Source organism: Puntigrus tetrazona, chromosome 12, assembly GCF_018831695.1.
Source record: "Puntigrus tetrazona isolate hp1 chromosome 12, ASM1883169v1, whole genome shotgun sequence".
NCBI classification, from domain to species: Eukaryota; Metazoa; Chordata; class Actinopteri; order Cypriniformes; family Cyprinidae; genus Puntigrus; species Puntigrus tetrazona.
In genome coordinates this window covers 14365186-14390004 of record NC_056710.1, presented here as the reverse complement: position 1 = coordinate 14390004, position 24819 = coordinate 14365186, and the positions used below count along the sequence as shown (strand labels likewise).

At 37.9% G+C, this 24819-nt stretch overlaps 1 protein-coding gene across 5 annotated transcripts in view; it reads right to left on the bottom strand.

Annotated features, from left to right (window-relative positions):
• rbfox3a (RNA binding fox-1 homolog 3a) overlaps positions 1-24819 on the bottom strand; it is a 363663-nt gene that overhangs the window by 253374 nt on the left and 85470 nt on the right. For 3 of the 5 annotated variants that reach the window (XM_043253944.1, XM_043253938.1, XM_043253943.1), the window contains exon 3: positions 3706-3757. The exons of 1 other annotated variant lie outside the window; for it this stretch is intronic. The gene's annotated coding sequence lies outside the window, so the exon portion shown is untranslated. Of the gene's footprint in view, positions 1-3705; positions 3758-14752; positions 14879-24819 lie in introns of all 5 variants that reach the window. One more of the 5 variants, XM_043253939.1, reaches the window with a different exon arrangement.

Genomic DNA, 24819 nt, shown 5'->3' with positions numbered 1-24819 from the left:
CACACACACACACAGCCGGAGTGGTAGAACAAAGAAGCGCTCGGTTGTAGCTCTGACAAGTGTCAACTTCACTGCAACTGTGGCATGTAAGAGGATTTCCTTGATAATATGAAAGAAAACAGAGTAAATGACAAAACTCGGATATTATCATCTAATTGACTGCCATGTTTGCGTTGCATATTTGCATGTTTGTGAAGCCCAAGTCTGTGCAAATTGTTATGGTGGTTACTGATTTGATTTTGCAGCCATAACAACAAAAATCCCAACTAGCCAAAACAAGAACTGTGGGTTTTGTCAGTTCATTACTAAAAGTGCGTGCCCCGTGTGCAAGAAAAGCCTTAAAAAACTTTCATAGGAGAAAAAATATTTGGACAGAGCAATAATCGTCCAGGTTAAGTTTTTCATCTGCTTTAGTGCAAAAGGCCCAGTCTATTTTTTCTCTCATCACATATGTTGAGAGTGTCACACAAATTTACAAATCTAATGAAATGGAACAGACATGTCGTCTTGCAGATTTATTTCATGTTACTTTATGAAACTTCCATATGTTCTGCTGTGCATCTGACAAACTAGAATTGTCACACTTGCATGGTTCATTTTTCGGCCGACATGATGAGTAACGCCACCCTTGTAATTCTTTTCAGGTATTCAGTCAAATTCTGCACCAGCAGACGAGCTGTTTGCAAACACCTGGGATTTGAGCATTCTGACTGGTGGAGGCTAACTTAATCATCTATAATTGGTGGAGTGCTTCTCATTTATAGTGACTGACAGCATCGATCTGTCTCAAAGGTAAGCCATCAGACCTAATAAATAAAGGAAAAGAAACAAGTAGTCACATTCCAAATGAACAGAAAAACGGCAACATGACACAATGTAAAAACGAGACCCGCATCATATCTTATTGAGGAGCGAGTCTAATCCCCAGAAAGAGAGAGGCTAGATATCGATGTGCATGATATTAAATTTAAAAATCTTGGGACCTTAAATAATTTAAGCGTGAAAGATCACAGAGTATTTGATCTAGTCTCTGTATCAAAACTACATTACACAGGGCAAAAACTGTGACAGAGCCTCAAAAAGAGAACTTTACACTGTCTCGCAGCAGAAATGTCACAACATGACGGTTTGCGAGACGCTGGAGGGGTGTTACTGGTGCATGGATTCGCTCTCTCTAAAGATTTTAGAGAGGCATGTGCTCGCACATATGGCAGAATACACACCGATAGGATATTATGTGTCGCCGTGAGAGAAAATCAAGCATTTGTTATGATTGCATTGTGTGAAAGCTATTGCAAGAAAATGTGCATCTATTGTTGAAGCTGTGGCCTGGCGGTTTGCATGCATTATGGTTGCACTGTATATAAAAAATGCATTTTATCAGTAGCCCCGAGGCTGTTTATTTGTTGCCTGAGGTATGGATACGGTGGAAACAGAGCCCACATCAAAGCCAAACTGAAAAAATAAATAAATAAATAAAAATAACAATGCATACATGCTGAGCATGTGGGAGATTTGCGTTTAGATTTGTCTCGCAACATTTCCCATTCTCTTTCTAACATAAAGTGTTGGCCAATGGCAAGTAGATAATTTTTTTATTTGTCAAGGAAAAAAAAAATTCTATTAGAAAAAGTTAAAGGCGTCAAAATGCTAAAACAACCAACTGTACATCTGGTTGATCTGACAATAATAAAAAATTCAACCTCAGAGCCAAATGCTGATATTCGATTTGAAACAGCCCATGGTACTCAGCTAGGCTTCAGTGTGCTTTTTCCACACGAAAAGCTTGGATGCATTTTGTCTGATTCCACAGTGCTCAGAAAAGCTCTAGGCAAAATACATGACCAGAGTAGGTTACTAGTTTGTTTCACGATTAAACCTCTGCGATGCTATCACCGAGCCTTGGGGATCTTTTAGCGAAGGATCGCCTCCGGAAACAATGTTTTGTCTGTACAGATTAACCAGCGGAACCCCTCTCGTCCAAAATCACCTTGAAAGCCCTGCGACTCTGGAGGAGAGTTCGAGGAGAATTCCACCTTTCCAGTCCTCTTGCTTGCTCTGTGTCATCGGGCCTGAGCTTTGGGCCACAGTGTGTTCCTTCCCCTTCAATACACCACATCTCAACGGCCATCCAAGTCATGCGCGAGAGCCCGGCTCTGAGCAATGACTAACAAATTTGTTGAGGAGTAAGTAATGTTAGGTTTGCTGACATTGGCAAGCCTTGCCACACGCTCAGACTGCCGAGAAAAGCAAAAGATAAATTATAAGGCTCACACATATATCTTTGTTTTTCTCCTTTTTATTGTATGCATCGAATCAATAGCATTGTTTGAAGGGTTTTTTATGATACAAGACGCTTTCCTTTTTTTTAAGGAATAACAGCAGTCTGCTTGAGGTTAGATAGTCTTATCCTTACTCAGCACTTCCAGTCAAACTTTCTTTTGTTGGTTTCTGTGATGTTAGGCGTTGTATCTTCTCCAGCAGCTCAATTTAGCTAACACTTTACAAAGAGGTTGCCTACATTTGAACTAGTTAATGCAATAGCATTTTTTATACTGGATTAGTGTTAATTTCTACGTATACTAATGAATGTTTAAGATTCCAGCAGTATAAATTAATCAGTTAATATATCATGAATGAACCTAAGGAACAGTGGTCAATAAACCTAAATGAACCAACTAATGCTAACCATTTAAACCACTTTGTGAAGCGTCCTTCACAACAATTACGTTAATGTTGGCAGAGATAAACAAGCCCGTGATTTTATACAGTTGCAAAGACAACTATATAAAAAGCCCTGCGTAAAGGATCTCCCCTCATTTCTTCATGCATATTTACACCAATCAGACACGGTGTTTCCTTTGCTTTCAGCCTGTGTCACTGAATTAAGACCGTCTGCCATTAATTCACCACCCAGTCTGTTTATCACCTGCAGGCCTTGTCTAAGAAGTGCTGTCCTAAATTGCCAGTTAGCAGATAAAGGTATTTTGTCATGGGGCAGGATTTGTAATTTCAAGGTATACTAAATTACAAAAATATTAAGGTATGTGAAAATTTTAAAAGGAAAAAAAAAGAAAGTAGAAAAAAATTAGCATGTGCATAAATGTGAACGCCTCAAGCTTTGCTCTGTAATAGAATCTTGGACTTTTCCTACATAAATTGAAGGATATAATTCAAATGAGCTGAAGCATTTTAAGGTCAAAGCAATATTAAATTCATGCAGCACTGACATAAATTGTCTGAGAAGAAAAAAGAAACTATAAAGCACTTTCCACCTGCATGCACTCAAATGCAAAGCAATATTACAGTATGTTTACACTCACACTCGCCAAAGAGAATGCATGTGTCAGTGTGCATAAAAAGATTCATGGCTTTGGATTAAACTAATTTGAGATTGAGCCCCTTTAAGCACCTTTTCATCCACGTTTAACATCTCCACATACACACAGCACAACTTTCACAGCCCCAGTTCAAAGATGTGTCAATCTCACAGAGCTCAACTCTCAAAACTCTGACAATCACACATGAATTCTGCTCTCTCCTTCTCTTTCTATCTCCATTTTTCCCTTTCTTTCCTCTCATGCATCACACCGTTTCGACTGTCCCCCTCCAAAACAGATAAGCGCAGAACGCGGAAAAGCAAACCACGACCACGGAAATTCTCTACGCGGTGCCGATCAGTAAAATTAGCATGACAATACTCACTGTGGGGAGAAGGGGGCAGTCGGAGCGTGGCAAGTCACTCTGTCCGATGAACCTGCACGAGTGGAAGAGCGGGAGAGAGAGAGAGAGAGAGAGAGAGAACAGTCAGCTGTGAAAGCACAGTTAAGAGAAAGGGAGGGGTGACGAAGAGCCGGCACATACAGAAAAACACAAGAAAAGAAACTGAAACACAGAGGAGAACGAGGATGAAGCCGAACGGTAGGAGAGAAATGGGGAGGCAGCGGAGGGAGGGAACATGTGATGAGAATAAAGGACACGTGGGAAGATGCTGTACTTTTAAAAGTTCCACACACACGAATGGGAGAGTTTTCGTACTGTTATTTAGTCATGTGACACCACTGGGTGAACTAGATACCTTATTTAACCTTGCAGTTATTACGCGATTGTTTACTGTAGCAACAGCACCAGGCAAATAATGAGCTTCATTGTGCTTTTGCATGGCAATACAACGCGTTTCTTGTATTCAGTTTTAATGATTTTTTGGGAATGCATTAATAATATCACTTACGCGGGATTATTTACTGGCCCTCATGCTGTTTCAAAACCCAAAGCTGTTATACTTTTTGTGGAACTCAAGAATATAATGAATCTCCACGTACAACGACATGGCGACCTCAGGCTGTTAAATGCCCAAAAAGGAAGTATAAAAGCCATTCATATGACTTCTGTGCTATATTAGCCAGCTTTAAATAGCGTTGCGTGCTGAAAAAAATACATTTAAGTCAATAATTACTGACTTTTAATTTCCGTTGCAGTTTTCAAATCAAATATGGCATCTTTGGTGAAAGTTAAACATCACATGGACCACTTTTTGGTCATTTTATAGAGTCTGAAATCAATGTGAATACAAATTTTTTGCTGAAAAAAATAACAGCTTATAAGTTTGTTACAACATGAGGTTGAGTAAATAATAACTGAATTTTCATGTTTGGGTAAAATATACAGACTAGTATTTGCCTTGAATATTTGAGTATGTGTTTCGACAGCTCTATTAGATCACTTTATCTCTGAACTGCTTTTGATGGAGAACTGATGATCAACATGGCAACACTGCGCTGTAAACCAACTCTATCTTTTGGTCTCTCAGCTGTTGTCCAATCTCTTATTCTCTCTTTCTTTCCATACTTCTCTCTCAGGGGCATTTTATTTCGCGGAGGCAGTGCCACCACAAAAAGATTCTGAGGAGCAATAAAAAAAAAACTATATAAAAAAAAAGAAAAAGTATTAATATTACAGAATATGAGGCTGAATAATGCATCAGCCAACCAAAGTGACACTGCCTAAAAGGTACATTCACATTAACTAATTTTCTCTGTGGGCAAAATTCAGCAATTGTACCAGGAATTCCCACACAGATTTTTTTTTTTAACAGATTCAAGTTTGTCACACAAATTTGCTTTTTTAACCAAAAGAAAAATGTTGCTACACTGTTGATAATAGTCCTATTAGAAGTTTCAAAAATATTTTGCAACAAGGATAACAGTGGATTAAAGAACCGTTGGAGGCCCACCAAGCAAAATAACTATAAAGATAACAATAAAAATATAGTTAAAAAAACTAAAACTCATTCTCAACATTAAAGAGCATTAAAGTCCACACCACAGCTATAATAATACATGCACAGAGAATATCGCCGGTTTAATTTTTTTTCAGCTGATGAATAATGCAAACATTGAAAGCCAATCCGAATCCATCCTGCTATAACAAGCTCCAGATTTTAAAGCGGTAGATGAGCAAGTGCATAGAATAAACAGATATTTTTGTTTGCTGGTGTGGATGCTAATATCGTTCTCTTTATAGTTATTGTTCTCGTTCTGAACGGGGCTAAAGTTCCATAAGGAGGCAACGTCTCTCTTCCTTGAAGAACAGAGAAATACTAAAGAAAAAGGCACATGATAGAAGTCAGTGCCTCAATGTCACTGTTACTGGCTGATTACGCTGACAACATGAACAAACCTTTTACATTCGCAAGCGTTTTACAATCAGCACCAATGGAATACGCTTGTTAAATGACTAATAACAAAGTTAAAAACACACCCACTCACATTACCGCTTTCAGTCACAACCAGATCAAAATGACTTACAATAATGACCTGTGAGTAAGCAGATCTTAAGATCGATTTAAAAATACACATCAGACAAACAGATGATTTGATGACTAATTGTTGGAAAGGAAGGCACAGGTCCAACCTTTTATGAGGAACAAATAAATGCTACAGTACAAGAAATATGATTTTGGCTGTACGTTATTATTTTTTAACCAAAAAATGTACGATAAAAGTATGTTAAAAGGCAAAAACATTGTTATATTTGTTGCGTAAAGCCATAAAATCTATGTAAAGGTCAAATGGAACTGGAACATGAATTTACATTGGACTAAAAAACCCAAACGCAGAGAGGGACTTTAAGGAGTCCACAATGCAACACTGTTCTATCTGCTTCTCAGATGTGTGTCTCTCTCTCTCCTTCTCTCCTCAAGTGACAAAAGCAAGACCCCATTCCTAATCTGACCCCAAAACAGCAACGAAATCCCCCCGGTCTTATCATCCTCTGCCTGGGCTCTGTTCTCGCTCTTCTTTCATATCCCCTGCCTCTCTTTCTTTCTTTCATTCTCTCTCTCTCTCTCCGTCACTCTCCATTGCATCCTCTCTCCCCAGTATAACCTCTTCCTCTGTCTCCTTCTCTCTGTAAACGGCTTTCAGCCGAGCAGAGATTACCTAGACCATGCTCTTCAGAGCAGCTTCAAAAAGGGTGCTCTGGGCTGCCAGCCTGGATAACACCCCCCTCCTCCTTCCGCCCGGGTGGAGAGTGGGGGAAGTCACAGAGAGAGTGGCTTGGAAAATGTTTGCAGAAGGAAAAAAAAAAAAAAAAAAACAGCAGATGCTGAGGATGTCACACACTTGCAACGTTGGTACAATGTTTGGGATTGACGAGCATATTTGCTAACAGGTGTGACTTCTGAATTGTCCTGTTAACGCAACAGCAACAAAAGCAATCTATGTGAATAAGAACGAGTCGAAGTGACACTTGATAAACAAATATAGTAATAAAAATGTAATTAAACTAAATTAAATTCAAATTAAAGTCCTGAAAGCCACGTGTTTAAGTTTCACAGAAGAATCCTGTCACTTAAATCAACTTTACAAAATATACTATCTGCATCCATATTTTCTCAGCACTGCATACTCATACTTCAGAGAGACTCCTAAGCACTGCTATTTAAAGCATGCTGAACTTTGCAAGCTTGCAAGTCTCACTTTTGATATGCACATGCTGAGGTGATGATTTGCTATTAGAAACAATCCCAAAACACTTTTATTCTCCTTTGACCCGCATTACAGTTTGACACCTCGGTACATTAACATGATGCACGCTTGATTTATTTGCTGTGAGATGCATCATATGACATTCATAAAGAAAGTGCAAACTGTGAAATTGCTGTACCTATGCAATTGTGTGGAAAAAACTGCTTTGTGGTGTTTTCCTGCCGTGATGAATGTTTGCAGTTCATTGTAATTGGTAACTGATCCAAAATATAATCAAATTAATTAAATGTCACGCCAACTGCTATTAATGATAAAATATTACTAATATTACTACTACTTAAAGGCATAGCTCATCCAAACATTTTTTTTCTTTCTTTCTTCTTCTTCTGTTAAAGGCATGTGAAACGAATGTTGAAAGCTTGTTGGTAAACATTGACTTCCATGGTGTTTTGATTCCTACTTTGGAAGTCAATGGCCACCAGTAAAAGTTTGGATAGCGACATTTTTTTTTAGGTAAACTATCCCTTTAATATTCAATTTAGTGAATATGTTCTATAGTATAATGCTGTAAAATGTACAACAATAATATATGTGACCCTGGACCATAATTTCTTTTTTGAAACTGAGATATATACATCATCTGAAATTAGGTTATATTGAGCCTGTAAAGTTGTCTAAATTAAGTTCTTAGCAGTGCATATTACTAATTCTTTTAATTGTATTTTTTTTTTTTACTTCAGTTTAGACATATACAGTAACACAATACATGCAACATTGTTACATATTTAAAATACAAATTACATAGTTACATCCAAAAAGTTTTTTAGATTAACAAAGTGATTACTTTGATTTCTAATGTCATTTATTTATTTTAATATTAATGTAAAATGATTGGAAATGTTAACCTTGAGGCAACTGGTGATACTGTGACTCGGTCATGCAGTCTATGAGCGCACAAATTAGAAAGTTGTGGAAATAAAAAGTAGATTTTACTTATAAATGTGAAAATTATGGAACATCACATTAGGCTGCAATTTTTGCTTAAACGAATCAAACGATTCAGTGACTCTTTCATTAAGACAGCGATTTGCCACCTACTGGCGGTATTAGTTTCATATTTCCTTCCACGTTTTTTTCTCTGTTCAAAATTTTGTATTGCCCATTTGTAATCCCATAGCATTACGTTTATAATTGTTTTAAATGTATTCATGCCGCCTATTTTTAACATGAAAAACAAAACATCAATGTTAACATCCCCCTTACATTTAACATTCCAAAGTATTTAGATTAAGTTACTTAAAATAAGTAATCTAACAAAATACAAAATGTACATATGCACTAAATTAACTCATTATAAATCGACTTCCCCAATAATATAATGCTTCGTTCCTTTACTACACTTTTTTGATTCAAAAAGCAGAGTTCAGAAAAGTCTAATCCCTTTGTATTCTTTGATGTGCAATCTTTGATGTGCATCCCTCCCTGTGTAAACCCAACGCCTTTTTCTCTGTCACCATGTCCAGCCTGTCTCCGTGTTATGTGAGACACACTCTCTGCCCTCTTGCTCCCCGAGAATGTCCAATTAGAGGAAGGTCGGATCCGGTAGCCATGTGTGAGGCAGCCACTTATTCTGTTACCGTTGGCCGATCCGTCACGCTCCTCTCCAGCTTTCTTTATTTTATTCTTCCTCCCAAAGGGCAGTGGCTAACTCTATCACCGGGACAAATGACCCATCAGTGGCACCATTCATCAGCTGCCTTGGAATCACTCTCTCCGGCCGCAGTCCCACCCATCCACCCCCCGTGAAACGGAGCCGCCTCTCCCACCGGCTTCCCCTACCGTTGCGTGTGTGTTTGTGCACACGTGGGCGTGAAAGCAAAAATGAGAGAATGCGCCTTTGTGCGTGCAGCGCCCGGCTAAACTGCATTATAAATCTCTCCCACAAGCAAAATAAACACATACACACACACCATCCAAAATAGAACCACCTCCTTTACCAAACATACATACATAAGCTTTTGTCAAAGCCCTTTGTCTGGTTTTATTTGCTTGTCAGTGTTGTTTTCTTGTTTTATCCCTCTGCAGCTATTCTGACGCCCCCACACCGTCCCAACACCTCCACCCGGGGCGAGAATCTTTACATAAGTGATGAGGAGGAGAGCAAATGAAATGACTGTAATTTGGTCAGGGGCACCGTGTACGTACTGCCTAATAGAGGGGGCCGTCTTTCCCATTGCTCTGAGACGAGCTAGGTGGGTGCGTTCTTATTAATTAAGACAGTCTCATTATCGCCCGTCCAGGCGCTCGATGAGTGAGGGAAATCGGAATTAAAAAGTCAAGCAAACTGCAAAGGAAAAGACAGCTAAGACATGACAGATGGTCTTTCATCACGCAAGGCTTTACGAGAAAAAAAAATATATAAAATCGAAATAAATAAATAATGAGCTTACGGAGAGCAGAACTAGCACATTTTCTCCCTCCTCTCCTTAATTCTGGGCAATTAAAATATTTTTTTTTCCTTCAATAGCACAAAAAGCATATGGGGACATTACTCATTTGGTGCTGTTTTGCCAGTATAGTTTCCATGGCAACCTTGGAGCAAGAAACATGACTCTCTCTGCTGGTAGATACAGAGTCACTGGAGTAGCCTGTGGTACTCGAGACGTGAACTTTGACTCTTTCCAGCCTCGATTTAGCAGTGAATCTAGTTACGCCACAAAATATCCGAAACCTGTCTTTCTTGGGAATCGTCACACGCGATACGAAAAAACAAAACACCACTGAAATGAAACGCATTAGGCTTATTATTATTGTGAACAATCGCGAACGCCGATTCTGCTTAACGTCATACATTTTTAATTTTTAATATGAAACATCTTTCAATATCACAGACGTACGGTTGTGTTCTGTTTGCGCCAAAGGCTGATGCTAGACTGCATACGTCAGGCAGAAAACATATAAAAGTGAATCATATCGAAGATGCATTCACATGAAGTTCAACATCTACTGTTGTCAAAGTGATGTATTGATACAGAGGGATATATCGAACCGCAGTGTTGTAGTTGAGAATCATTTTTTCCCATTTGAGGGAAAAGATCATGCGCTGCGAGCAAAGGAGAGGCAGCCAGCAAAGAATCAGTGGTATAAACATAAGGCAATGTTAAATTGACACACGCTGTTCAGCTCTTCTCTTTATCCACAGAGGAGAGATAGAAGGGCTTATGGCCATGAAGGCACAACTCTTTTCTCGCAGGCCTGAAACAATGCTGTATTTTGTATCAGTATGTATTGTGTGAGTATGTTTGAATACACAACGGCTGTGTGCACTGACTAGAACTCCAAAAACATGAAAGCAGGTCAAGAACAAGTCCAAGACACAATTCAACATTAACCAAACGGAACAAAAATAAGGAAAAGCCTTTTTTGCATTATGATGTTTTTGTGATTTAAGCACAAAGGCTCTAAAAATACTAAAATCATATAAAGCGTATTCATTTATTCTTAATTTTCCTAAAGATAGGCTTAATCCAAATAAATAAATTAGTTTAGATAAATATATAGATACATAGATATATATTTAAAAAAAAATATATATATATATATATATATATATATATATATATATATATATATATATATTTATATATATGTATACAGTATATATATATTTTTAATGAAATGTGAACTTGGACAAGTATTTATTAGACTGACTAAAAGGGCCTTAATACAACTACATTTTAACAAAGCACTTTAAATGCTTTAAACCTGTGAAAATGTAGAGAAGTTTTTTGTGAGGATTTTTTTTCAACATTGTGTCTAAGCACTATCAACCAAATCATTATCAATCAGCTTGCCAGCTCTAGGAGTAGCTAAAAAAAAAAGCCAATTCCTACTATGCCAAACCTGATTTGTTAAAATATCACCCTGACAAGATTAACAAATGGCGTTTGCTTTGCCTTACTACTCAGAAGTATTAAAAAAAAAGTCAAAGAAGGCCAATATGCAATGGAACTTTTACAAATTAGTATTTACTTTCCTTCTCATTGAAAATGTATTCACTTTTGTTCCATTTGGCTCACTCTGGCATTAGGACAATCCACCCCTCCGGTTTTACCTTCCAAAACAACAGCTGAACAGAAAGAGAAAAGCAAAGAATATGCAAGCCTTCACATTGGACCATAGGAAATAGTATGCACTTATCAGGCAGTGCCAGGCAGGATTAGAGAAAGGTGTTGGGGGGTTCGAACCCTCTGGGCTGGCCTACACACATGGGGTCGGAAAGTTGGATCAATCCGCAAGGCTACGTGCCACCTTACGCCATTCATCTTTATTTAACAGCAAGCTTTGCATTTTAAGAGGATACATGCTGACCTCTACACTACAAACTGACATTTGAGGAAAACACATCGATAGCCGAGCATGTCAATTTATGGTTTTGTCCATGTGTCTGCTCTATCCCCCGATGGTTTGACATGCCGAAGCGGCGGGATGGATATGTGTTCATGAAAGATGATGTGGCCAGTTAAGCATCATGCCTATGGCACAAGATCCCATGCACTCGGGTCACTGGAGTTATCCAAAACCGCATTTATATTCAGAAAACACTGCGGCATTTGTAAAAGCTGGTGAGGATGCAGCAAAAGATCAAACCCAGAACATTTGCTTAGATGAGCTTTTTCAAACTCTTTGCGACCTCACAGAGGACAATTAATTTAACTAAATTCCTCGTATCACCCGGTATTTCAATATAAGCACAAGGTCACTCGTGTTTAGCCAGCCCGGGCTCTATTCATGACTTCCAAAGCTGCAGTGGAAGAGAATAAAAACACTATTTAAGGTTTTGATTCAAATTGAAAAGCGCTCACCTCCATAGCCAAAATCCAATCCAATTGCAATTGTGTTGGGTAAATAAGGATGGATTGTTTGTCTCTTACGTGAGTGTGCGGTGAGGATCTTCTGTTTAAATGTAAAGTGACAGATGTCCCATTCCCGGTGCTAGAGGACTATGGCTCACTCTAATGAGCCAATGGAGAAAAGTCACAGAATGAAGAGCAGCTTCCAAAGGTTGAGCTGAAGGACGAGGCACCTGCTGCTGAAACGCGCCACCATATACGATGCTGCGCTTTAATTCAGGCAAATCATATTTAGATGCATATACTTAAACTACTATTCACTTTCATAAAAAAAAATTCCAAAACTTTTCTTGGGGTGTGTTTTTTTTCAATAACAGTGTGCAAAAATGGAGAGGACTCATGAGAATCACATGAGAATTGCGTAATTTGTGCCATTTTTCTCAACCAACAAATGTAATTTTCATCACATTTTGTACTTTATTTCACAACATTTTGTGGTAGAAATTATATGACCACATTTAAAAAATGATTAATCATTTTACTAAATGTCTGGGTCTGAGACATAATTAAAAAAAAGTAGCAAAAGCAAGGTAGAAAGATTTTGTTTGCAAAAAAGTTTGCAGAAAGATCTTCAAGTGACTTCATGTGATGATATATATATATATACACACACACATAGATATATACATATATAAGCCTAGGGACAAAAAAGCACCCGTAGCTCAAGAAATATTTCTCTGAGGAAATACTGCTGCACTAACAGCTCATTGCAAGGCCGAGTATCCACAATTGTGTATCCACAATCTAACGCAATACTGAAGTACAATCTTCCAGTTATCATTAGCACATAGTTCTTGCTTCTCGAGAAATCCAGGTATGAGGCTTTCAGTTGGCCTGTCTGAGAAACTTTATCTCTACCTCAAGCTGCAATTATCATTACACCACCAAAATCGCTGCTCAATCGAGCTATTTTTTTTCCATCTCGCGGCGAGGCTGCCTACTCTAAATCAATAAACTCCTGTATTTCTATGCAATATCTCATTTTCGCTAACGTGTAATCATATTTCATGTGCCTACAGAGAAACAGCAACACATAAGAAATTCTGAACTCCATTATGCCATTAAACGCAGTGTCATATTAGGAAATAATTGCACTTCTTGTCATGCTCACAATGGCAGATTAATGGGCGGAACAATCGGGAATCATGGTCTTCCTACCTGTTATGCCTAACAGGCGAAACTTCTGGCACCTTAACAGCACACAATGGCACCTTTAACAGAGACGTGGGACTGAGGCAGGGTGGATAGAGAGGGCTAATGATCTGTCCCCATGTCAATATCTCTGGGTGCCAACCTGCCTCCCCTTGGGCAAGAGCCTGGACATCAAACCTGCAGCTGACGCACCACTTTTCCTGGGAAGCCTCTTCTGTGCCTCGCATCAATACATTGAACTTTTTTTTTCCAAACTGTGGCCCTGCTGTCTGCATCTTGATGAAACACTCCTCTGCTTATTTGAGCACCTTTCTGAAATCCATCAATTGCTTTATTTCGCTTTACTTCTTACAGAAACATTTTGACAAAAATGTAAATTGTGCCATTATATAATCTACGTTTGTTGTTGTGGAACACAAAAGAAGGTAGTTTGAAAAATGTACTGGTTGTTTGTTTGCAGTTGAATTGCTGAGATGGTAATGGATAAACAAATCATCTGGATTAATTGCTTCGCTGAAAATAAAGAATATTTCAATTAGAAATAACAATTTGAAACCAAGCAAAAAACTGGAAACAAGGATATACATTTTACATGGAATTATTAATAATAATTATTATTAATTTATTTTGAGAAAAATTGTATATAAATTGTACACAATAATAATAATAATTATAGCTTCAGAAACGAACAAATAATCAATCAAATAAAATGTTTATTGTTATTTATTAAATTATATTTATAAAAAAAAAAATAGCATTTATAATTATAATAACTGTAGTGAAAATAATTATAGGGGAAAAAAGAAAAATCTTTTACATGTTAACATGCATGAATATGTATCATGGCTTTGAATGAATGATCACATGGAATTATTTTTAATTATTATACATTTTTATATTTCATGCTATTTCTATTTTAATAATTTAATAATTCTATTTTCTGTTTTAATTAAAACATGTATTTTATTTGTTAATAATAATAATAATAATAAAATACAATAAAATGATGGCCTTAAAAAACACTTTTAAAAACGATTAAAAAGTTTTCTAACAAATTTAGAAAATAGATGGCTACATTTTCGTGCAAAGCCATTTTTAGCATTTGCCGGACATTGAGAGCTGTCATTTTTTTTCCGCTGCCAGGTGTCAAACTGCCTCCAAACATTTTGTTCTGCATCCTCTCCTGCCAGCACCTGAGCAGTGGACATTCTGAATCCCTGGAGTCCAGAGGAGTCCCTGACTATGACTAATTAAATGAGTTATGTGGCCGTGTGTCGGAGCGGCTCAGACAGCCAGCGCTGGCCACGCGCTTTAGAGGGGGAATCAGCCTCCCGTGCCCACAGGGTGTGCGCGCGGGCCATCGATCCTGCTACGCCATTAGATACAAAGATGTCAAGGTAGATTACTCTCATAGTGCTGCCGTTTGCAGGTCAAGTGTTTTGCTGGTCAACAATAATCAGAGAGACAGCAGGCGGCTAGATGATTGGGCTCTGTCTGGCTGATATATAACAGCGCTGCTGAAGCTTAGGTGATGGAACAGAAGAGTGAATTAGAATGGAGAGGCAGCCCGACCCCGGGCAGGTTAATGACATACGTGGTGCCAAAGAGCTAAATGATTTTGTGCTGAAAACGGGATTATGTCTCAGACATAAGACAGAACGGATGAGATGCAGGGTACAGCGCTCCAATTTAACTCACCAGCAAACAGCCTCTCTCTATCTCTCTCTCTCTCTTCCTGTCTCTTGCTCTTTCTCTCTCTCGAAGCAGGAATCAGTCACTTATATTTTACTTTCCCCTCTGCAGGTCACAGCCTCCTTCATCACCCTGTCCAAATAATGCAACAATAACACAGGTCATTCATCTTCCAAACTGGGAAGAGTCACAGCTCGCAGTTCAATTGGATTTTTGCTTCCTTCTCCTTCATTTGCACACTTTTAAACGACTATATGTGGACTATCTTCAATATTTATATCTCAGGGTTTTCAAACTATTATTTTTTTTTTGTCTCTGGTACAACCATTGCTCAATATTGAGCAGGGCTTAATAACAACAAACTAAAGTGCTGCTTTTAAAAAGATACAAAATTCATGCTCAATTAAATTCTCAAAATATACAATAAAATGCAGTTCACAAAATGTGTGTTTGTATGCATATATAAATAAAATCATACACAATATAATTCAAAACAAAGTTTCTAAAAGACTTTTATGCTCTCCAAGGCCTCATTTATAAAAAAAATGTTTTTAAATTTAAATAATTCTATTTTAGAATGTAATAAAAAATAATAAAAAAATCTTTATTTATTTATCTTACTTATATTTATTTACTGTTAATGATTAAAAAATTGTGTTTCTAATATTGTGTTGCAATTTTTTTTTGAAAGTTCAAAGAACAGCATTTATTTGAAATATAAATCTTCTATAATGTCCCTTTTGACAAAATACATACACACACAAATCCAATATAAATCTGGACTTTCTGGACTTTTTTATAGGTTATTTAAATCTTTAAGTGATTTATTTTTACAAATAAACTAGAAAAAATAGTTTATTGTTCATTTGGTGCTTGAGATGGGGCACAGAGAAAATTGTGGTTTAATCGCATAACCTTTCCCATCTTTGCATGTGTCATATCACAGGATGGTATAGCGCTGGACTGTTGTCTGGTAATTCCAGGATGACAACAATCTCATATCACCTGATTTAGTGTCTGAGGGCGAAAGCTGGGGAGGAGGATGAAAAAGTGATAAAGCATGTGAAACAGCAGGAATGAGAGTGCAGGTTGTGGACCGAGCCGAACGTGGGTGGCTATAAGTTCTCATGCTCTGACAACCTCTGGGACAAGCTTTTTATTTGGTGGCAGAAGCTGGGGGATGAAGAAGCGAGGACGTGCGCGTGTGTGAGTGACGACACAGATGGGAGAGCAGTGAAGGACATGTCAGGTGGCATGTAGAAACACGGAGCCCAAGTTAAAAAGCCTGAAAACATGAGCCATTGTTTTCATCAATGCCATTTGAAGTCCACCCACATAGCCAAGTCTCACTAATCTATCCAGTCTTGGTGAAATTAGCGAATTTGGCAAAGAACGCCTGCATACAGATGGCCGTTTAGTGGCGTTTCGTTATTCTGTCGGATTCACGTGACAATATTTACAAACCCATTTCAAAGCGCGACAAGGAGAAGAAGATGAAAGATCTCGTATAGCTGAGGGGGAATGTTTCACAAGCTACCTCACTGAAAGCGCAATTAGCTGACGGTGGACTGTAACAGTATACCGCTAATGTTTACATCGCAGATATGGCCCATATGTCAGTTAGTATGCTAATCCATGACAAGGTCTCCCTTATTCAAACATCTCAGCATGAGATCGTGAGTTCATATTGAACAGGCGATTAATAGCACCTCGCTCATGCCAGGCAGATCCTTCTGCTTGGCCTTCCTCCAGAGCGTGGGGGATTCAAACAAGCAGCATCTAAAGGACTGAATTCTGTTTCTGGCACAAGGCTACAGCTTCCCACTGCCTACTGGAAGTATCTGTCTCAGTAATAATTCTTTAATTTGGCATTTGACAGAAATGCCTCAAATATTTTTTAAGGAGGTTCATGAATTTAATGATGCAACTATGAAGAAAGACCTTGGTGGGTATTTAGACTTGTAAATCTGTATTTACAGAGCAGGTGGGATAAGGTTAGTTCCTGCATCCAAAGGTGCCGGTGTTGTGGACCTGTGCTAATTCTGTCCTACGGCATGTAGTCGTCGGCTTACAGGAATTTTTCAGCCAAAAATTGATTTTTTTTTGTCATCATTTACTCATACTCATGTTGTTCCAAAACCCGTATGCTGTTATTTTTCCAGAGGAAATCGGGAAGGAGACTGTTTGTTACACAGCATTTTTTTTTACATTGACAGTTCAAGTTCACAACCAAAAAAAACTAAATAAATCATTATCTATCTATCTATATACCTATATATACACATATAAATTATATATATATATATATATATATATATATATATATATATATATATATATATATTATAATTATAATAATATTATTAATTATATATATATATATATATATATATATATATATATATATATATATATATATACACTAGTTAACTATTAAGTATGACTTTCCCCTCAATAAAGTCTTCATTTTCTGCTTATGAATAGGAAGTAAGGTAGAATATGTTTATGTAGACTAAGACGTTAATGGTAATATGCATTAATTGGTAATATGCATGCTACCAAGTAACTAACAGGTGTATTTGTAAAATAAATTGTTACCATATATATATGTATGTATGTATGTATGTGTATGGGTGAGCAAATAATTGACAAAAAAAATCATTTTCGGGTGAACTACTTTTTAACAAGCAAGGATTTATACCCCGAAGAGTACTGGCATGATTTCACGTGGCCACATGAGCTTTTTGTAAATAAATAAATATGGTGAGAAAAGAGGAGAACACAAAGAAAAGAAGTTGAAAATGGATGAAAGAAACAGAACAGCTTAAGCCGAGCGAGAAGCCCAGCAGGGAGTTGTTTTGATCTCATCTGGTCTAGAAATATTTCATGTCAGGTCACATAGTAATTAGAACGATTTTTTAACATGTTGCATTGGCGATTTTGTGAGAGTCGATATTTTTATCAGCCACACTCATTAAGCTAAATGCATTGTCTGTGAGATTGTGAGGGAGAACAGGGAAAAAAAAATGCTGTTTCATTGAAAAATGAGGAAAAAAATTACAGAGGATAATATTTCTGTGGCTGGGTATTACTGTGGCCATTATAGTGGAAAGTGCATTATTTAGAAAAGAGCAGTTGGCAGCGATGACAGAGAGAAAGAACAAATGATCCCTGTGCTTGAAGTCACACTGAGAGAGAGAGAGAGAGAGAGAGAGAAAACACAAAACAACAAAAAGCCATTCACAGTTTTGATTTGCTTTCCCTGACAGCTGCAATAGTAGGAATGCGAAACGACTGTGTCGGCTAACTTGTTTTATGTTCATAAAGTCCAGGCGGTTCTCCTGTTTCATTGTTTAAGAGGCACAGGACAGCAAAGGAGACTTGGCCTCTCCGAGTAAATAATGCTGTAATCGCAGGAAGGGTGCTCACTGATTTACAACTTATTGAATCTCTGAGAAAATCACTTTAACCGCTAGTGTTTTTTTTCTGCCGACTTGGTTCTCGCTGTTTTCCTATGGGTAATAGCATAATTTTATGTTAGAGCAAAGGTTTTGATATTCCAATATCATCACTGAGCTGCTTCTAAGCAGAGCGGAAGAGAAAGGCAGTCGGAGAAGCTGACTGTGAGCATTATCGCTAATGCATTAATGAGGGGTCATGTCAAATTTTCATAGCAGAATAGCTGGTGCGGGCCTCAATACACCTCACAGCTGTGTATTATATCATTAGGTCAAATGAAAGGTGTGCCAGCATTATGATACGTGATTCAGAAATCTCATCCGAGTTTAAAATCAGATTTACAAATGACACGTCGTTACTGACGAGCAACATCGGTTTAAATGTGTCGTAATAATAAAACATATCATGCCATTTCAAACGTGGAATGGAGAATGACTTCTGAGAAACGACGTGCAGGAAAACAATGTTAAATTTCAGTCTGTTCCTCATAAAACTGTCGAATAGGTTTCATAACACTTGGATTAGTTGTATAATCATATGAACTACCTTCAGTGTACTTAAATTGTGTTATTATATGGTACTTGATGGATGTTGTCACTATGAAACATATCTTTACAAAAACTAGAAACATACTGTATCTTGAGAACCCTGTGTGGGAATCTGTAAAGTTAGTTTTAAAAGCAAGAGCAGATTTTATGCAAACACAACCTATATTAGTGCCACTGAAAACAACCTAATTATTCAAGACTTCCATGTCATTCCAAGTTATTCAGATATGCCATATGTCTGAACTTGTCTTTACAATAGAGGTTAATAAGATCCAAAAGAAAACAAAAACAGAGAAGAAAACCATAAAACAAACAAAAATATCAAAAATGAAATCATGGTGATTTTGTCAATATATTTATCAGCCAAAACAATGGAGGTTAATGAGGTTCAAAGCAAAACAAAAGCAAGATGGCAGAACACAGGAAACAATGCAAACCAAAAAATAAAACAATAAAATGAAAATAAAGTAACGTTTTCCTATTTGGGTTAACTGTCCCATTAAGACCCCTTAGGCAACTCATTCAGGCAACCCACCAACTATTTAGTAAAAAGCAACACATTATGCTAAAATACTACAAAATGATTAACACTGCAATATGATGTTCGTTTTGTGGAGAGCAGATTCTTCAAAAATTCTCCTTGTGTGCTCCACAAAACAGCAGATGGTTTCTAAAATGACAAAGGTAAGTACATAATGACAGAATTTTCGTTTTTCAGGTGAACATTTCCTTTAACGGTACAGGCAGGAAGCAGATATGGCATGCATGCGATGCAGAGGATTCTTGACTGAGCAGAGGCAGGATTGAAATGGGTGTTTGTTGGGTTTCCCACACTGGTGATTACTCATGGAGAAGCTCTTGTCAGAGGTAATGATCCTCACCCCGGTGGCTGCGGTGGGAGTTGAGCAGCATGGGGCTCAGAGGCAGGAAAGCAGAGGCCAGTGGGAGTAAAACCCAGAGGGCCATGTGCGAATCAGCTTGGCTACTGTAGCACCCTCCATCTAATTCATCCTTCCTCTGTGGGAGAGAGACCTGTCAGGCGTGCAGGGTTGATGTTGCATTCTCCTTCTGTTAGCACCTCCTACTCGGCTTGCCTATGGAGCAGCGGCGATGCGTAGAGCCGGAGATTTCGGCATTTACACTGAGGAGCGTTTGAGCGTTTGTGTGTGGATACAGAACAGTGGACAAGGTAGAGAGTGGGCAGCCTGGCAGGGAGTCATGAAAAAAAAAAGGTAGGTAGCAAAGGAAACATGGATGAGAGCGAGAGGAATCGAGGCTTGGATAGCGGCAGCAAAGTGGGTCAGGTTGGCTTAGTTTGATTACTGAAGTGGGTGGCTGGAGGCAGCCCTACAAAAGCAACTGTACCGCGCACGTCTCTTCCCTGGATTCTCATCCTTTCTCCCCCCCTGCTGAGGTGTAGCTAAAGAATCCGGTTATGTGAAGTGCTTCAAAGCTGGGCACACTGACGCACCCTCGCCAGCTATACAGCCTGACTGAAAGAAAGACTGTGTCACCTCCGAGCGGCTCACACTCAGATTCACCTGTGAACTTTAAACCCTGCTGACTCATAACACAAGCACTAATATTTATGGACAGGATCGACAAAACGAATCATTACTCTCCACCAACAAAAGTGCGATACTGTGGATTTTTGAAAATGACCTTTCGTGCTGTGTGTATCACAGCTTTAGGTGAACGAAAACATCCTGCAAAGTTATGAACCTGAAAGTGTTATCGTCTCAGAAGAAAGAATCGACTCTGAATCATTGAAATGAGTTGTTTTTAAAACGAATTCCAAGTCGTTTAATGTTGATGTCAATATGAAACATTAGAATATTGCCCGCCCACTTGTTGGTCTTTTCGCTTTGGTCTGAACGAAAATGCTAATTTATTATTTGCCACTAGGAGCAAAAATAAAATGAATAATAAATGGTCCATTCATAAAAAAACAATATGATAATAATAAATTACTAATATTAAAATTTGTATTCATTTTGTATTAATTTAGGTTTAATTCAAGTAAAAAAAGAATAGTTTTAGTTAAATATTACATATAAACATCATATAAAAATTTTATATGAATATAATTTTAAATATAAATAATTGGTATCTTATAGGATCAATATATTGTGCGTCCCTAAACACAAGGATAATTAAACACCAGTAACCAGGTGTTTTATAAAACCCGAAAAAAACATATGATAGTGTTGTTTGACAGAGCATACGCCTTGCCAGAGACAAAGAAAAATGACAGAGCCAAAGCGGGAATATTAGCGGGGGAACCACAGTGTAATCTGATTGCTGTGCTGCTGAAAGGAAGCACATTGTGATACAGCTCTGACAAGAGCAGAGTCTAAACAGAGTAAAGAGTATTGCCTTGAAATCAGCAGAAATGCGTCTCATTTTTAAAATCTTTTATTTCTGGACTGGAAAAGCCTATTCATCTAAATTAATTCAGGCAAATGGTAAAATTCAGAAACCAAAGGAGACATCCACAGTCTTTTTTCTGTATAGAAAGCCGTGCTCTGCTTAGTAAACATCTGAGATTGCTTCATGTGATGTTCTTCACCAAATCAACTCACCAAAAAGCTACTGCTGTGGTGAAATTCTACCAGAAAGCTCGATCTGCTTCTCCATTCCACATTGTGGATTTTATTCCCAACTAGCTGAAGGATAAAGAATTACACTGGCTTTGCTAAAAAAAAAAAAAAAAAGTTGGCTGGATTTAGGCAATGTTGGGAAAGGGGTCACCGCTACAGAGGCTAGAGGTTCCCAGCTTCTCACTGAATGATTGGAACGATTAGTACTTCTAGGCGAGGTGGGTCGGTTGGCTTTTGAGGAATGACCATCTAACGCACCTATTGATGTGTCACAATGATTGAGTGCGAGAGAGGGAGGCCCGTAATGGCTTCATCAGACTGCCCCGGTGCATGCCACAATCTCATTCCCTCTGCAAACAGCTCTGGCTTCCCAATCACTCCGTAAAAACGGCCAAATTAAACAAAGTTGTCGGTCAACTTAACTTCAGCTTTTTATTCTCTCCCTCCCCGCTCTTCCATTATCCTCCTTCCCGTCTGTTGCTCTCTTGTTCCAACCCTTTTATACTTTTCCTTCAAGGCCACCCCACTCAGTCGACTCTTTCATGTCTTAACAAGCCAATTAAGGGGCTTGATTTAGTTCATGCTCTGCTTTTTTTCCCCCTCCTCTTCCTTTTCCAGAACTTGGCCCATTTTCAGCTCGGCTCCGCAAATTCAACATGGTAGCGCCTACCTTGACTTTTTTAATTTCATCAAGCTTGCCCACTGTCATCCTGCTGAGTGCAAACAGCCATGTGATTGTTGGAATCAACCTCATCCAATTGCGTTGCCAGTTGAAACTCAGGTAAAAAGAATTATGCCCATTGGTATTCAATGAATGGATCTGCACTGCAATTGAACAGTGCAAAAGCGGGATAACAAGCTGGAGCCAGAACTCCAACTCCAAATGAATAGCAATGGGGAACAGCTTACTGGTAGGTTACTAGCAGACATGTCAAAAGAAGAATCAGGACTCTTACGCTGGCAGTGCAATTTGGCTACATAGAAAAATTTAATGGATGACTTGCCCAGTAATATGACTTTGCAAAACTGTAACAGTGCAGTTTTTTTTTTTTTACAATGCATTGTTTTACTAAGCACAACGTGTGTGTATATATATATATATATATATATATATATATATATATATATATATATAACAGTATATAAACATACTGCTCAACTCAAGCATATAATCTAATAATCAGTATGTAGTACGGTGCATAATTCATTCAGACTCATGACTCCTCCTTTATGACACATAAAAATCATGCTGAAAAACAGTTGGTTTTGATCAAATATTAATTCTGAGTAACACATACTGTACGCACACACATCAGAACATCAAGGGATAATTTCACTAAACAGTTGTGCCACGTAATTTAATAATTCAGCGCAAAACCTGCATCTTATTAACCAAGCTGATGCATTTCAGAAATAGCAGATCACATGATCCTTCAGGAATCGTATAATATGCTGATTTGGTGCTTTGGAAATAATTCTTATAATTATCAGTGTTGAAAACAGCTTAATATTTTTAGTGGAAACCATTTTTGATGAATAGAGAGTTCAAAGGATCAGAGTTAATTTGAAATGGAATATTTTGTATCAGTGTAAAAGTCTTTACTGTCACTTCCGATAACGCATCCCTTGCTGAATTTTAAAAGCGTTAGATTCTTTAAAAAAGCAGTGTTACTGACCCCAAACTTTTTGAGCAGTAGCAGAAACATTTGATTTATTTATAAATTTTTATTGATCATGGCAGCAGTTACTCATTAAATGGTAATCAAATAACAGAGGCATACTGTAAGTGGGCATACATCCAGACTCGACGGCTTAGTTCATCTCTTAAAGACCGTTTTCATTGCTGTACATCATAGACTATCAAACACCAGACCTTTACCCCAGTCTCTCTTTTCCTCATTTATTACTGTAGCCTTTCGGTTTAGCTCTGCATGAACACGGTTATTCATGGCTGAGCTGGTGCCAATTTGAAACAATCTATAATGATTTATGTTTTTTTCAAAGCATAAATTCATAATGATGACTTCCATTAGCAGGTTTCAAGTCTATTTATGGTCTCTGCTCTTTGTCATTTGTAGCAGCTCGATTTAACATTGCGTAGTACATTCGCTGCCCATAATGAGCAATCAAAGATATACATATGGTCTGAATAATTCATATCAATATTTATTAGTCCCCTGTCAGAGCGTACAATTAACCAACTCATGATTTAGCATCGGTTCGAGTTCTATGAACCCTGCTGTGCGGCAAGCTAAAACTGTAATGGAGAGGGTTACGAGGCCGATCTTCCTATCAACACTTTTCTATCGAGTGTTTGATAGGGAGGGAAAGGTATCGGAATCATTACTGGTTCATTAATTTAACACAATTCCATTTACTTTCAAGTCAGCGAGATGTAACTTGGCTCCTTCCATCTGACCTCAAACATACTCAGACATACAAAAATATCTGGCACCGGAAAATAAAAGAACGAGAAGGGAATAATTGCTTCAACTTTCAACTCATTATCTCAGTATACACAATTAGAGAATGAAGCCGTAACTTAATTAATCTTCCTTTAAAGTGTAAGCCTTCGAGAACACGAGCAGGAGTTTTCCATGACAGATTTCTTTCCAATTACATGATATTATCAGAATTCGAGGTAAATGCACAGCCCTACTGTTCTGGTCAGAGCTTTCCTATCTCCAATTAAAAGTACGTCTCACTGCCCAGCGCAGTGATACATGACGCTAACCTTTTCCCAGCTCCATGCTAATTAGGGACAATTTTCCCTTCTACATTAACTAGCACATACTCTACACTTCACACCAATCCAGCCGGATTCTCCGTTTTTATCTTTCTCCATATTTAGCTCCAGGGTGTCCTTTTCCGGGATCTACCTGGATCCTGAATGCATTCTGTCACCCAGCAGCCTGAGGGTGAAGTTCTTTTTGGATGAGTCTGCAATTAGGTTACCTTGACCAATTTAATTTCCGCAGAGGCCTGGGAGTCATGATCCATCTTGATGACTTTATTTATTTATTTTGTAACATTGCAATTTCAATTATCTAAATGATAAATCTCGACTGCAAGATCAAGGCCTTCTGGGTAAAACGTAACCTACAGAAGGAAAAGTCACTCCTGTGAACTGCAGCGTGTTGGCTGCTAATGCAAACTTGCACAAATTAAGCTTAAATATCCACTAAAAAGGTTGTGCGGTGTTACATTTTTTATGAATTTTGAGTAAAATAAATATTTATACAGCAAATGTTCAATTATATGTGTACTTCAAATGTAGATCAAAAGCTTACATTTGAATTTTAAATGTTAATGAAAACATTACATGTAAATGTAGAGTAAAATATTAAAAATATCGTTAATAAACAAAATGCATTTTTATAGCACTTCTGACAGTGTTAGACCAGCACTAAGTGGTTACATACATTTACTCCTCATACAAACATTTTGCTCCTGTCCAGCTATCAGA